General features: G+C 39.2%; 1 long non-coding RNA gene across 8 annotated transcripts in view; it reads right to left on the bottom strand.

Annotated features, from left to right (window-relative positions):
* Positions 1–329: 329 nt before the first annotated feature.
* The window catches only part of LOC106041016 (uncharacterized), a 148,469-nt gene continuing 135,948 nt past the window's right edge, over positions 330–12,850 (bottom strand). For 6 of the 8 annotated variants that reach the window (XR_010832356.1, XR_010832352.1, XR_010832357.1 and 3 more), the window contains 2 exons: positions 6,733–12,625; positions 330–3,010 (listed from right to left, as the gene is read on the bottom strand). This is a non-coding gene — a long non-coding RNA (uncharacterized lncRNA). Of the gene's footprint in view, positions 3,011–5,356; positions 5,457–6,732; positions 12,626–12,850 lie in introns of all 8 variants that reach the window. The other 2 variants (XR_010832353.1, XR_007162857.2) reach the window with 2 other exon arrangements.

Raw genomic sequence — 12,850 nt, 5'->3', positions numbered from 1 at the left:
TCTTGGCGTCCCTCCATTTTAAATTCTGCTATAGTGACAGTATCTGGATTAGACTCCAGGACAGTATTTTTGAAACAGCAGGAACCCTGCTTACTGCATCAGTTTTAAATTATAAGCCTTCCAAAGATGTCAACACCACTTTCCTGGAGACTTTCCTGAAATTAAAATACTGAGCTTTTCCCCTGAGCCTTCACAGAGTCATATGGATCCATCACCCAGTGCCACCATTTGTATTAAGATTTGCCTATGTCGGGTCACTGCTACGTCTTCATTTCTGCTCTATAGACAGCCCTGCTCTTTGATGTTACTCAGTCACTATTTCCTTTCCCTTTACTTTTATCTCTGTCCTGGCACTCTTCCTTTAAGCATCCTCTCTACCAGATGGTCTCCATCTCTCCTTCAGAAGTGCCCAAAATATTCCTACTGCCTCCTCTTGATCTTCCCCCAGCAGCAAACCTCTTCATCCTACAGAGCTCAAATACCAATGGATTTCTCCTCCTTGCTGCTCTGCATCTTTCTCACACTTTGAAAAGGAATTCATTGGAAGCAGCTAACCTCCAATCCTCATTATGCACGATGCACTCATTTATAAGAGTTTACCCTGGAGAAAAATTCAGACAGGATATATGCTGGTACAATTGCATTTTTTTCAAGTGGAAGCGCATCTGATGTCTGCATGCCGAACTGGCGCTCTAGTTTTAAACAGGAGCTCCAACTTTTTCGTTTGGAAATCCATATGGATCCTTTAATCTGAAGGTCGAAACAGCTTTCATGAAAGATACTGAAAACAATGATACTTTATATTCACTAGCATAATTATATAAAGATGATTCAAAACTGTAGTATCATCAGAGGACTCAACAGTCTTTGTACTATGTATTTTTAAGATGAGGTTTAGAGTCTGTAAGATGAGCCTTCAGAAGTTTAGAAAGGAAAAAAAAAATCTTGTCACAATTTATATCTCCCTAATAGGTCACTGAAACTCTGAGGATAACAATTGCTTTTACTTGCAGTTGGCAGTGCACTATAATCAAGAATAAAGCTCTAGATATTTTTGTGGAAGTATAAGCACTTACTAAATGCAGCATAATAATGTATTATATATTATACAAACACAGCAAAGTGGGATTTGTGTTTGTGTCTTTGCAAAGGAAAAAAGCACTCTGAAATGACCTTCTGTTCATAAGTTGCTTTGAAAAAGGCTTGGCCTGAAACCACTTGACTACTATTGATATAGCCTGGTTTTGTACATAAATCTTAAATATAAGCATTGCTTCAAAACTAACTAAGCAATCACAAAGCTTTCCTTTTCAGATCCAATTGCCTTCAAATCCTTTACTGAAGTCCCCTTGGTGCTGTCACTTCAAAATCAGGATAATGCTGTATAGTGTTTCTTCGTTTCAGTAAAACAAAAGCCTTATTGAATAAATATGCGTGAAAATGCTGCAGACAAAACCATCTCATCAGACACCACCTGACTTGCTCCTAGTGACCCTCCCTGGTGCCCCACATGGGCTCAGCACTTGACTTCTTGTCAACACAGCACTGTTCAGTTCCACTGCCTTCATCCTTAAAAATGCAACAAATCCCACTTTTTCCTTGCAGAAACCTGATGGCAGGCTTTAGACATGAAGGAACAGCAAGGTGACCTAAGATTTCCATATGCAGGAAAACGATGATCAAATAGTATATTGTTTTTAATCTGCCCTTTGTATCGTGAACGTATCAAAAATCTCGTGGCTCTGATTGTCCCTCAGCTCTCAGCTTTGTAAGGAGAGCTTCCAATGCTATCCTGTTGTGGACACGTAAAGGCAGAATGAAAAAAGCAGTATTTACTATCTTGTGTCTCATTCTGCTCTGAAAAAGTATGACTCAAGAATGTTTTTGTTTTTTCCACACATCACCTTCCAACATATCCTACACTTCCCTGTAGTTAAAACATTAGCTCAGCTCCATAGATCCCATTACTGCAGTAAGACAACAGCACGTGCCACGGTCCTGGTGGTCAGGCTCAACTTCTTCTGTCCCTCCCATCCCAGGACCATGGTCTTAGGTGTCCCAGTGACTTCAGTGGGAGCCATACTGCAACGAGCTGCACACTCTTGGGCACCAGCTGATGGCAAAAAGTGCATATCCCTTCTGGTTCACAGCTGACTGTACCAGACCACTACCAAGCACAATAAGGTCCGCTGAGTTAGGTTTTCTTTCAAAAAGCTTCTCATTTATTAATTTGCTACAACCTTGTATTTTACTTTGCTATCAAAGAGCCTAGATAGTCCTCACAAGCACAAAGAATCTCAGAAGAAACTATACCTTTGTTAGCAGGTGAGATAATAGGAATTTTCAGCTGTGAAAGGCACATTTCTATATGTTTATACTAGAAGGCAAGACTCATTATTTCTATTTCTGACTCATTAATTCCATTAAAAAAATAAAAATACACAAAGTAATTATTAAAAAGCACCTTCACGAATATGGAACAAGGAACAACAAGTGGGCTGTTTATAACAAATATGAAGAAATGTGTAGTTCAAATATTAAGAATGAGAGGGACACCAAGTAGCCAGAAAAGATGCTGTTTTCTCTGAAAACTTTAGAAATATCCAGCCTGGATGACAGTATACAAACTGATAGTCAGGCTGAGCTAACGCAGTTTCATCTCATCTGTGTACAGGGTGGTCCCAACTCTGCCTAAAGCCCTGATATTCCTGTATCTGTGAAGCTAATGGTTTTGTGTGTGTGTGTGTGTGTGTGTGTTTGTTGTTGTTGTTTTTGTGGGTTTGTTTGTTTAGCTTTTTTTTTTTTTCATGTGGATTTCTAAACCATCCACTTCCATAAGCCCAGCCAGGTATGGTTGCAGTGCAAATCAAGGTGGCCCCAGCACAGGGAGGGTGAGGAGGGCAGCCTTCCTTCTTCCCCAGCACTTTCACTTCATGATGGGACAGCTATGAACACCGGATGCTCCACACTTAACATCCGTGATGTGCAGCAGACATTCAGCTTCTTGTTTCTAGAAAGGGCAGATAAAAAAAAATAAGTGAATGGACGCTACAAATTGCAGTAGGGTCAAGCTCAGCAATATAGGAGATCAGACTAGAAAGAGGCAGAAATAATTTACCCACAGATTAGAAGCAGATAAATGAGTGAGAGAGAGAAGGAAGGAAAACACAATACAGAAAGGAAGATAAGAAAGAAGCTCTTCATCTTATGTATGGGAACCAACTGCTGCGTATGTATTTCCTATGTAATTTTTGTATCTATCCCCAAGTTGTTAATCTGAAACACTTCACAGGAAGTAGACCATCTATTTAATTTAAAATGTTGTCTGGAACACGACGGGATTTTCAGATAATTCAGCTATCATGCTGGACCTCAATCTGTGCAGCATAAGGGTTATGGCCCAGATTTTCACACCTAGATGTAGATGTCTTGCTCAAGTAAAGAAATCCTGGGAGTTTTGTCTAAGAATTCACACTTTTGAACCCGAATCATTTGTATTTGCAAGCAAATTACATTCTTGTAAGAGAACTGTTTACTGGTTATATCAAAAATAAAATTTGAGCCCAATTATATATGCATTACTGTAAGGACATACAGTAGTCCACCACAGTTAGCAAGGGTAAGCACATACTAAGCCCAAATGTAAAGGCCGTTTCCAATGTAATTAACATAAAAACGAAGAACCTGTAAAATAAGGTGACTGCTTGTTCATCAATTAACACAGAACAGCCTGGTGGGAACACAATATGTGCATTGTTCACACGTGGCAAAAGTTTGCAAGTGGTTGTATCTATTACAAGGTGAGGGCCGTGTTCCCAGTATGCATGTTTTCATCTGGCCTTAGACTTAAAAATAACAGTAAAAATCAAACACAAACAATTATTTTCATTCTTTTGGGATTTGGCATATGTGCTATAACAGACATAGATGGAAACTTCTAAAATAAATTAAGGAATGTACTTGTCAGTTTATTAATCAAAGTTTACCTGCTCCACATTACACAGAGACAAATTAAACAAGCTACCATGGTACTCAGAAAACATCTGCTAACAAAGTCAGAAGTAATGATAAACAAACTTGAGTTCCCTTTGTGGTTGATTTTCATCCAGCTGCATTTAATTATAAAAGAGCTATCAAAGAAAGCTCCCCATTAGCAGCTAATTCAGAATGACTTCAGAAGAAAATCCCAGAGCCTCCAGTGATATCTCTCCAACAACTTTCTCATCTCTGCAAGTGATTGAGAAGAGCTGAATTAGACCAGTTTAGTGATCAGTCCTCCTACTAACTGCCAGAGTAAAGTGAAGATGATATATCTTTTCAGTACCTGTGATTGTCTATTTTCAAGGCACTCTTATTGGTAGGACCTATAAGACCTATCAGACGGATCTATGCCACATGTATCAGTGCCAACAAGCAATACAAAGATAACTCTAAAAATTGCTGGGCGCATTTTCTAAAGCAGAGCATCTGCTGATGTTGCTAAGAAAGTGAACAAATTTGTTGTTACAAGTTTTTTTTAATAAAGTCTCATTGACTTCAGTATTTTTCACAGTGAAATTAAACACATAGTCAATTATAAATATATAATTCTGGTTTACATTGATCAGGATTTTTTCCTCTGAGGTAGCTAGAGATGTGCAGAGTCCCAGACTGGTCCTCTGAACAAGCATGGCACACCTGAATGTTATTAAAACATAGCAAACACTCTTTTTCCTTAAAAGAAAAACAAAATAACACATACATCAGGGTTCCTCTGGAACTCCTTACATTGAGAAGTATTAGTAATCCTATGAATAGTTAATCTATGTATTGAAGTGAAAAAGTGAAAATTTAAAAATATATCCAGAACTACGAGCAATTATTACAAAATTCCATAAAGTCCAGCAATAATCACGAACCCTCAAAAGGTTCTGGGTACACAGCTCAGCAACATACAAGCAACTTGTAGCTTATTGCTTTTGGAAGGTTTGGATGATGGCAAGGAGGCAAATATCCTAAAACATCAAATTATCTATTTCCTTATATTCTTTTTCTTTAAGACAGTAATGGGTGATTCTTTCCTGAAACCGGGCTGCTATCTGGCCAGCAAGTAAATATGAAATCAAAAACCCTGTGTGCCAGATCTGCACAGCTGTATTTGTGCTTCTGCAGCTCCCAGAGGAAAGCACACCACATGTCGGTTACTTGACTTAGGGTGGGTTGGTGAGGTGTAAGTTAAAAGGGCAGCTGTACACTCTGGGAAAATTTCCAGATTCATTTTCTACCAATTGCTTTAACAATGCCACAAGCAGGGATGAAGAGGTAGGGATGCTGGGTAACACAGGTAGAAAATAGAAAAACTTTTCCTACAGCTTACTTCTTATTCAGTCCCCAGGCTCTCTTGAAAAATCTGTAGGCACTTTATAGAGGATTTTTCCCCTGCAAGAATAAAGGGGTTGGCTCCGATTGCTGCTATTCTAAGAGGTTAAGGAAAGAAAAGGCATTATTATATATCCACATGGTAATCAACCAAGGTCTCATGCAACTATTGCTGTTGATGTGGTTCTTTCTGGCTCTTCTAGAAAACCGCCTATTGGTGTACCTGGCCTAGAAGTTTGAGAGCTGAAGCAAGAAAATGATAACACACTTTAACAGACCCTTTGTTTATGTAAACATCCATCCACAATCTGTGTCTGATGGGGTGAACATACGGCTTTAATTTTACCCTTGGCACATGGATCAAACAATGTTGCCAATATCTATTGTTCTCCTCATAACAATATGCCTGGTGGTTTCAACATATCCTCTCCATTAGCTGGCTTCAGATCAAGCATTACTGTGTATGTGCTTGTGTCTTCATAAAACTGGAATATGGATTTTTTTCCTTTGTACCAAATGTGTAAGAAGGAACACAGTTGAGAATGGTGGTCAACCGTCCCTGTGAGTCATGAGAACAGCTCGCTTCAGATTGCATGGCGGAGCCGACAGGCGGGTGGGGAGAAGGGGTTGGTTTGAGCTTGCAAATCCCCAGCCGTATAGCTTAGGTTTTTCAAAAAGCAGAGGAAGCAGTGAGTCAGATCTTTATCCCGTTTTATCTGGGCTTCAGCAAACCTTTCTGGATTTGGTCCATCTCTGATCTACACCAGCCCCGCACTGGAGCATGGACAAACTAGGTAGCTGTAAGAATGGTGGTTTGGGTGTGTTTTTTTTTTGCTTTTGCCTCCCTTATTTTTGCAATTTAACGTCCTATTTGCTGTAGAATACCATGCTAATGCTCTTTTTCTTTTATTCAGTATTCTGCTTCTGTAAGGCAGTGCAACTGAGGAGCTTGGGATCTGGGGAACGGCATGAGGAGAAACCTCAGATGGGCTCCCTGTGCCAGAGTAGCTTGTCATCTCCGTGCTAATCTTCCCAGCTCCTGCCTCGGCCTCTGGACCAGCAGCACTGCTTTCTTATGTTTCCAGCAGCAATCAAACTTGACGTTTCTCCCCTACATTGTGCTGCATTTCAGCCTGTATTTCCAAATGTTTGATCCAAAATTCATTTGAGTCAATGGAAGGAATCTCATTGCCTTGAATGCACTTCGGATCTGGCAGCTTATTGCACCTGAGCACGAACACCTGATTTATATTTCCTAAATTAGTATTAGTGAAGATACAGACCGGTACCATTTTCACCACAGTGAAGAACCCTCACAGAGAAAAATATCACTAGTAAGCCAACAGCTATATTTGGGCCATTCTGGGAACTTACTCTATGGTCAATTATTTCTTTTATCCTTGACATTTTGCTTTCTGCAAGACGACGTTCAAGAGGAACCAGCTGCAAAAGTTGAAGGTGCCACGGCCCCGGCCATTTGTCGTGCGCAGAGCAGATAGCTGCAGCCGTGGGAGGCAGCAGACCGACGCCGTTGGGTGCTCCGGGGCCCTGGTGTAGCACAAAAACGCAGTGAAAGCTTGCAGAAATGCTGGGGAAGGAGGCAGCTCTGGGAGATAACACGGTCGTGATTAACATCACCATAAATAGGGATCTGCAAGCCTTTTTTTTTTTTTTCCCATGCTCTCATGACACTCCTCCTCACTGGAAGTAGTAATCTTGAAAAGCTTAGTTTTTGATTCACTATTTCTATTTTCTTCCAACTGCCCCATCTCTCACTTCTCTCTCTGATTCTCTCTGACTTCAATGCTTTACTGTTTGAATGTGCTGAATCTAACTAAGCCCAGGACTTTGAATGATTTCACTGCCCCTGCAGTGCTACATACCGATACAGATACATATCTTTTAGGTTTGCTTTTATCAATGCTAATTTTATTTCCTTCTCACATTTGCAATCAGAGAGCAACTACAAGGCTTCCTGTGCATCGCAGGCTACAATTTAAGGAAACTTTAAGAAAAATTATTCTAATACTGTTTGTGCACTCGTATACATGCAGCAGTTTTCAGTCTCATTGCTACACATGTGCTTCAGCTTGTTCTTAACTGTCAGAGAGCTAACATTTCTATATAAATGGGTTCATTAAGACTATGAAAATGTAATTATCACTACTGTGCAGAATGAATGTATGTTTTTCTCCAGTAATGGCATGGCAAGAGAAAGAAAACAGAGGTAAAAGAGACTTTTTTTTTTATTTTCAGAATCACTGTTTTAAAGAGAAGGCCACAACATTTCTGCCATTGCTCTAAACACACTGGAATGCCTAACAGTAACAGTCAAGTCATAACAACAAATGCCTGCACCCATCTACAAGCAGAATCCTTCAGAGAGTGAATCAGGTAGTTTCAGATAGTTTCTGTATCTTTTTTTTTTAATTCGGGGGGCTCAAACTAAACATAAAGAATTATTCCCCCCCCTCAAAAAAAAAAAAAAAAAAGACACCTCTGGGAGTTGAGGAGGAAACTGGGTGTAGCCAGGAGCATAGGCATATATTGGGCAGGGGGGGCGGGGAGGGGGTGGGAATAATGCTTTAACTTTTAAGTTGTCTAATATCTCATTTGGTAATTTATTATAGAATTAATTACCTTACTTGAAGGTGCATTCATTGACATGATACTTTGTGTAACCTTCTATCGTGTATAAAAGGGCAATATGCTATGCTATAAATCTTAGTTGTGTTACTGCTTTAAATAACATTTTTGACAAATATAACAGTAAACTGATTGCTATTTTCTGCCAATATTTTATGTTATGAGTTTCTCAATTTTACTATCACTTTGGTTTCATACTGAAATAGCTAACTATAATCAGAAAAATCCTTTGGTCCCAAATCCAAGCAGCTTAATCCTTCCTGGCCATTGTCTCATTAGGTACAAGAACATTGTCTGAGTTTCAAGGCAGTGAAAATCAAGAGCCCAACAGTCACCACCAACACGTGGGCCAAGCACTTCACTCACCTCTCCTATCTATGTCCAGCTTACCCTCAGCAGCTGCTGCAGCTCTGCTTGGTATATATTTGAAAGCACCCATGGAAAGGCATTTCTAACCAAACATCCCTGGTGAACTCCAAAAAAAGACCCGTTATTGAGGGAAATAAAGCAGTATTAAACCAAACTAAAGTGAACATTGGCACATAACTAACATAACATTGTCAACAGCATCTCATAGTTTAATTTTAGTGGGGAAAATATGGCATCTCAGATACCATGATATGGGTGTTTGTTCACAGCCACTGTACCTGTCAACTATTATTATACTGATGCTGCCGTGTTCCCTGAACTGTTTTGATTTCTCAACAAGAAGAGAATTTTCTCTGATGTGCCATCTGTAAGGTACCGTTTACCAAAGGAAAACTTTATCTCAAATTTTTAATAATTTTCAGTCAATTCCAATAAAATCTGATATATTTTTATAATACTTACAAAATAATAGCAAATGTGACTCACCACATGTGCCACTATTTCATTTGATATTACTCTTCTCCCACTGACTTTTCTTTCCAGCACAAAATTCAACTTAAATGTCAACTTGAACTAAAAAAGTTACATTCCTGTGGAGATTGCTTGTATCTCATGCAATCTCAAATAATTCAACTGCTTTCCACTCCTTTAACTTCTTTCTTCTATTTTAGTAGCTCATTGTGCAGGTTCTAAAAATAACAAATGGTGGAAGGGATAGTAAACTGTTTGTTTACATATAAGTGACAGGACAAAATGTCCTTTTATGCCTAAAAAGGGATGGTCCCAATGCATCACAGGGTCCAAAGTTCATATATCGAATATACTAGCACACACTGAAGCATTACCATGTCTCCAGCAAACCCATTGCTAGTTAAAATGAGGAATATAAGCCAAGGGAAAAAATGGTAGGAACAGAAAAAGTAACAAGGGTATTTACCTTATATTTAACATCCACTTGCTGATCAAGTGCATAGACAACAGGGATGTCCACGACACAGGAAGGGTAGGTCTGCTTTGCTCTGTCAGGAGACCTCATGCTTAGGAAATTCATTAAAGATAAAAATCATGATGGTATTTGGAGTCTTAGATTTGGATTTAAGACTCACTGGGTCTGCACAAAGAGCTGTTTGCACTCCCACAAGCTTGTCTTTGATCAGTACAGAACCACCAGCAACGGGCCCCACCAGTGCCAGAGGCTTTCCCTTCTGTGCCATGGCACACAGGTAATTTTCAGCTCAAACTCACTAGGGTAGTCAAGAAACAGTGATGCCAACCAACAGCCCCACCTTAATGCTGGAGTCCAAATCCCTTCTTTCACTGGTAAATTTATACACCTGCCTTTTCCACTTCCTTAAAAATGTCCTGTTCACCAGTCCAGAGAGTTTTTGTGATCTTTCTGCCTAAGGACCATTTTTCACATCATTTCCCAGGAAGAGTGCTGAATGGCATTTTCCACTTCCTGCAACACAGCACAAGCAGCATGGGAAACCTGGGCAACACAGCCACATCTGCTGAAATCAGATGTCAAAAAGTTTAATACTGCGAAGACTAAAGCCTGAGATTTAGCTGTTATCTCTGTGTCTTAGTTTACTAAGCACAACGCTGCTATAAAATGATTGCTTGCCAGTTTTTGGGGACATACATGTTAAATATGGAAGCATTAATTTTCTCCATTATTGGTATAATAGAAAAAAAATCAGATTGAGCTACTTAGAGAGAAATAAGACAACAAGGACTTTGGTATTAAAAAATTATTAATAATAATAATAGTAATAGTAATAATAATAATAATTCACTCCAGATTAATGTTGAAAGGATGGAATTGTCTCAGTCTAAATACAAATTTAGGCTAATTCATCTACTGCTGTCATGTAACTTCAGCAGCAAGCAGGTTAGGACAACATTAGTTCCTCAGCTTTGATCTGTTCCTGCAGCAAAATCCATCCATTGCAGTGAATAGGTGATGATCCTTCAGGAAATACTTTTAGGTTACTTTTTATTGGACAGTATCTGACTCTAGATTTGACAAAGATAGATGAATTTAAGGTTCTCAGTTCTGCTTAAACCTAGAGCCCCAAAATAGGCTCCTTTGCTGTATGTTGAGTGGGGATTCTGATCAGACTTGCACCAGTTAGTGCAGCTTGGTGAAGCTTCAGGAAAGAGCGCTTTCCCGAAGTGAGCAATGTGTATGCTGATAAAGCTCATGTTTCCTTTTTCAGCACAGACATGAAACTTTCTGCCTTTGCATTCTGCCTTACCAGGCTGACTTGTCCCAAGTCACTGCTGCTAGAAATGATGCACAGAGATTCACTGGTTGTGTTTGAAGGAGTAAAAATTTAAAATCCAAAATACGAGATAATTAGTGCAATTCTATCTACAGTAAGTAGATTTCATTCACCTGTTAAAATAAAAAAAAAAAAAAATCAGCTGGCCAGCATGCCCAACTCACTAATGCCCTGCTCTCAGCTTAGCATCTCAGCCATTCTGATGATCCCATAATCAGCAAAGTCAGACAACCAGCAATAAATCAAACCCAGTATGTAACTGCTAGGCGTACATCTGATGTCCCATTTCAACCTCTTCAAGTCTGTGAAGAGGGCAGCTCCCCTGCAGCCCTGTAGCCTCCAGGATGCCTCAGATCAGGGCCTTGTAGGGCTGCTCCACTGCGCGGGCAGATGAAGAGCAACCTATACAGCTGCATTTACCTCGCAGAGGTGTTGGAGGCCGTAATTAATTACTGTTTGCAGAACTCATTGAGATTGTTAGAGAAAGGCACTAGAGAGAGAGTGGTGTTATAAATTATTACACTTGAAAACGTTCAAACTCTTCAGCTTTCCACCGCCTGCCTCCTCACAAACTTGAAGCATTTCCTTTTCTCCTCCTGAAACAAAATTTGCCCTCTTGACATGCACAAACCATTAGAAAGGCTGTATTTACAAGCACCTAACAGTATTTTCTCAAGTTTATTTTGACATTGACTTTTAATCAACTTGATGATGATTGAAAAAGCTAGGCCAATGTTTTGCTAAAAAGGAATATTAAAAGTACATTGATTGTGTCTACAAAGATATGCAATTAAAAAGTATGAGTCAAGCGCTGTTATTTAACACTTGACTTTACTTATTTTGAACTCTTGTGGCCCTGTTGTGTACACGGTTAAATGTACAATGCTGTGTGTTTCAAGTAAATCGGCTGTAAGCAATTTTATATTTTAATGAAAATAATTACAGTTTGAGTAATATGGAGTGTATCTGAAGTATAACCCCCGATGCTACTTCCTCAGAATTAGCTGTGATATAAATTATCATGATTTATTATGGTTACTCTGTGCTTTATGTGTTTGTAGGGGATCCTGGCTAGCAATGATGATTCTTAAGTAACAAAGAATTGCATTTCAAAAGCAATTTTTTCTTGGATCTCATCTGTAATTCTTCCACAAAAGCGATATGATTTAACTATGCTGCAGTATGTGATATTGCAAAGATGGCATTATTGTGCTGTCATTTTGACAGCTTACTTTAATTTACACCATTTAATGGATGAATACTTCTTTTTTTTTTTTTTTAAATCTGGTGTTATTCTTTCTTAATATACCATATGCCATCGATCCCACATGCACTTCTTTGCATAAGCACACCAAATTACATAGTGGTATAAAGCAATGTATGTGTCATATACAGCCTATCTTTTGAGTGACACATCAGAAGCTGAGGCCCTATTTGTTCTTCAAGGATACCACGGATCTTATGACATTTCCGAGCCCCGAGCTATGTTACACAATACATTATGTACTGATTGGCATTTGTCCATCTCAGAGATGGGCACATTTCAGATATACCATACAAAAATAAATGCATGTAAGTCATTTGCCTTGGTAGTAGCAGCACTATAGAAAGTTTAAAGATTATAATAATTACACTACTGCAAAAGCTAATATCTGCAGCAGCTGGTTTCAATTGTAACCACTATTTTAAAGTTTTTTGTCAAACAAAATCTTTTCCAGTTCCCTAAAATGTTTTGCCAGCTAACGTTAAGTACGTACTCATCAATAGGAGCAAAGGTTGGACAATCACTCCCTTTGTTTTTTTTTGTGGAGGGCAGCTGGATCATTCCTGTCAGGGCGGCTACAGGCTCACCTGCCAAGAGAACCAAGGATACACCGGTCTGGTCCAGGGCTATCCTCACCTTAATCATACATGTACACCTCTCAGACAGAGCTTCCACATTCAAACTCTTTGATTCAGGAAGCATTCTTCAAAACAAACAAACAAACAAAAAAGACAGCAGCTCAGGCTACTCGTACTACAAAATTCTTCAGAAGTTGCACTTACATGGGATGTCACTAAGCCCAAGAGAGCAAGTCCCCCTTCTCAGGAGGATGTATTAGCCTAGGCTCACGTACAATATGAAAACATCTACACAGCTTCCATGTCGCACCTCCTTTTATCTACCTTGTTTGAGCCTGTCCACAAAAACT

This window comes from Anser cygnoides, chromosome 6 (assembly GCF_040182565.1).
Source record: "Anser cygnoides isolate HZ-2024a breed goose chromosome 6, Taihu_goose_T2T_genome, whole genome shotgun sequence".
Taxonomy (NCBI): domain Eukaryota; kingdom Metazoa; phylum Chordata; class Aves; order Anseriformes; family Anatidae; genus Anser; species Anser cygnoides.
The sequence above is the reverse complement of the archived record's forward strand: the minus strand, read 5'-3'. Positions and strand labels throughout refer to the sequence as shown.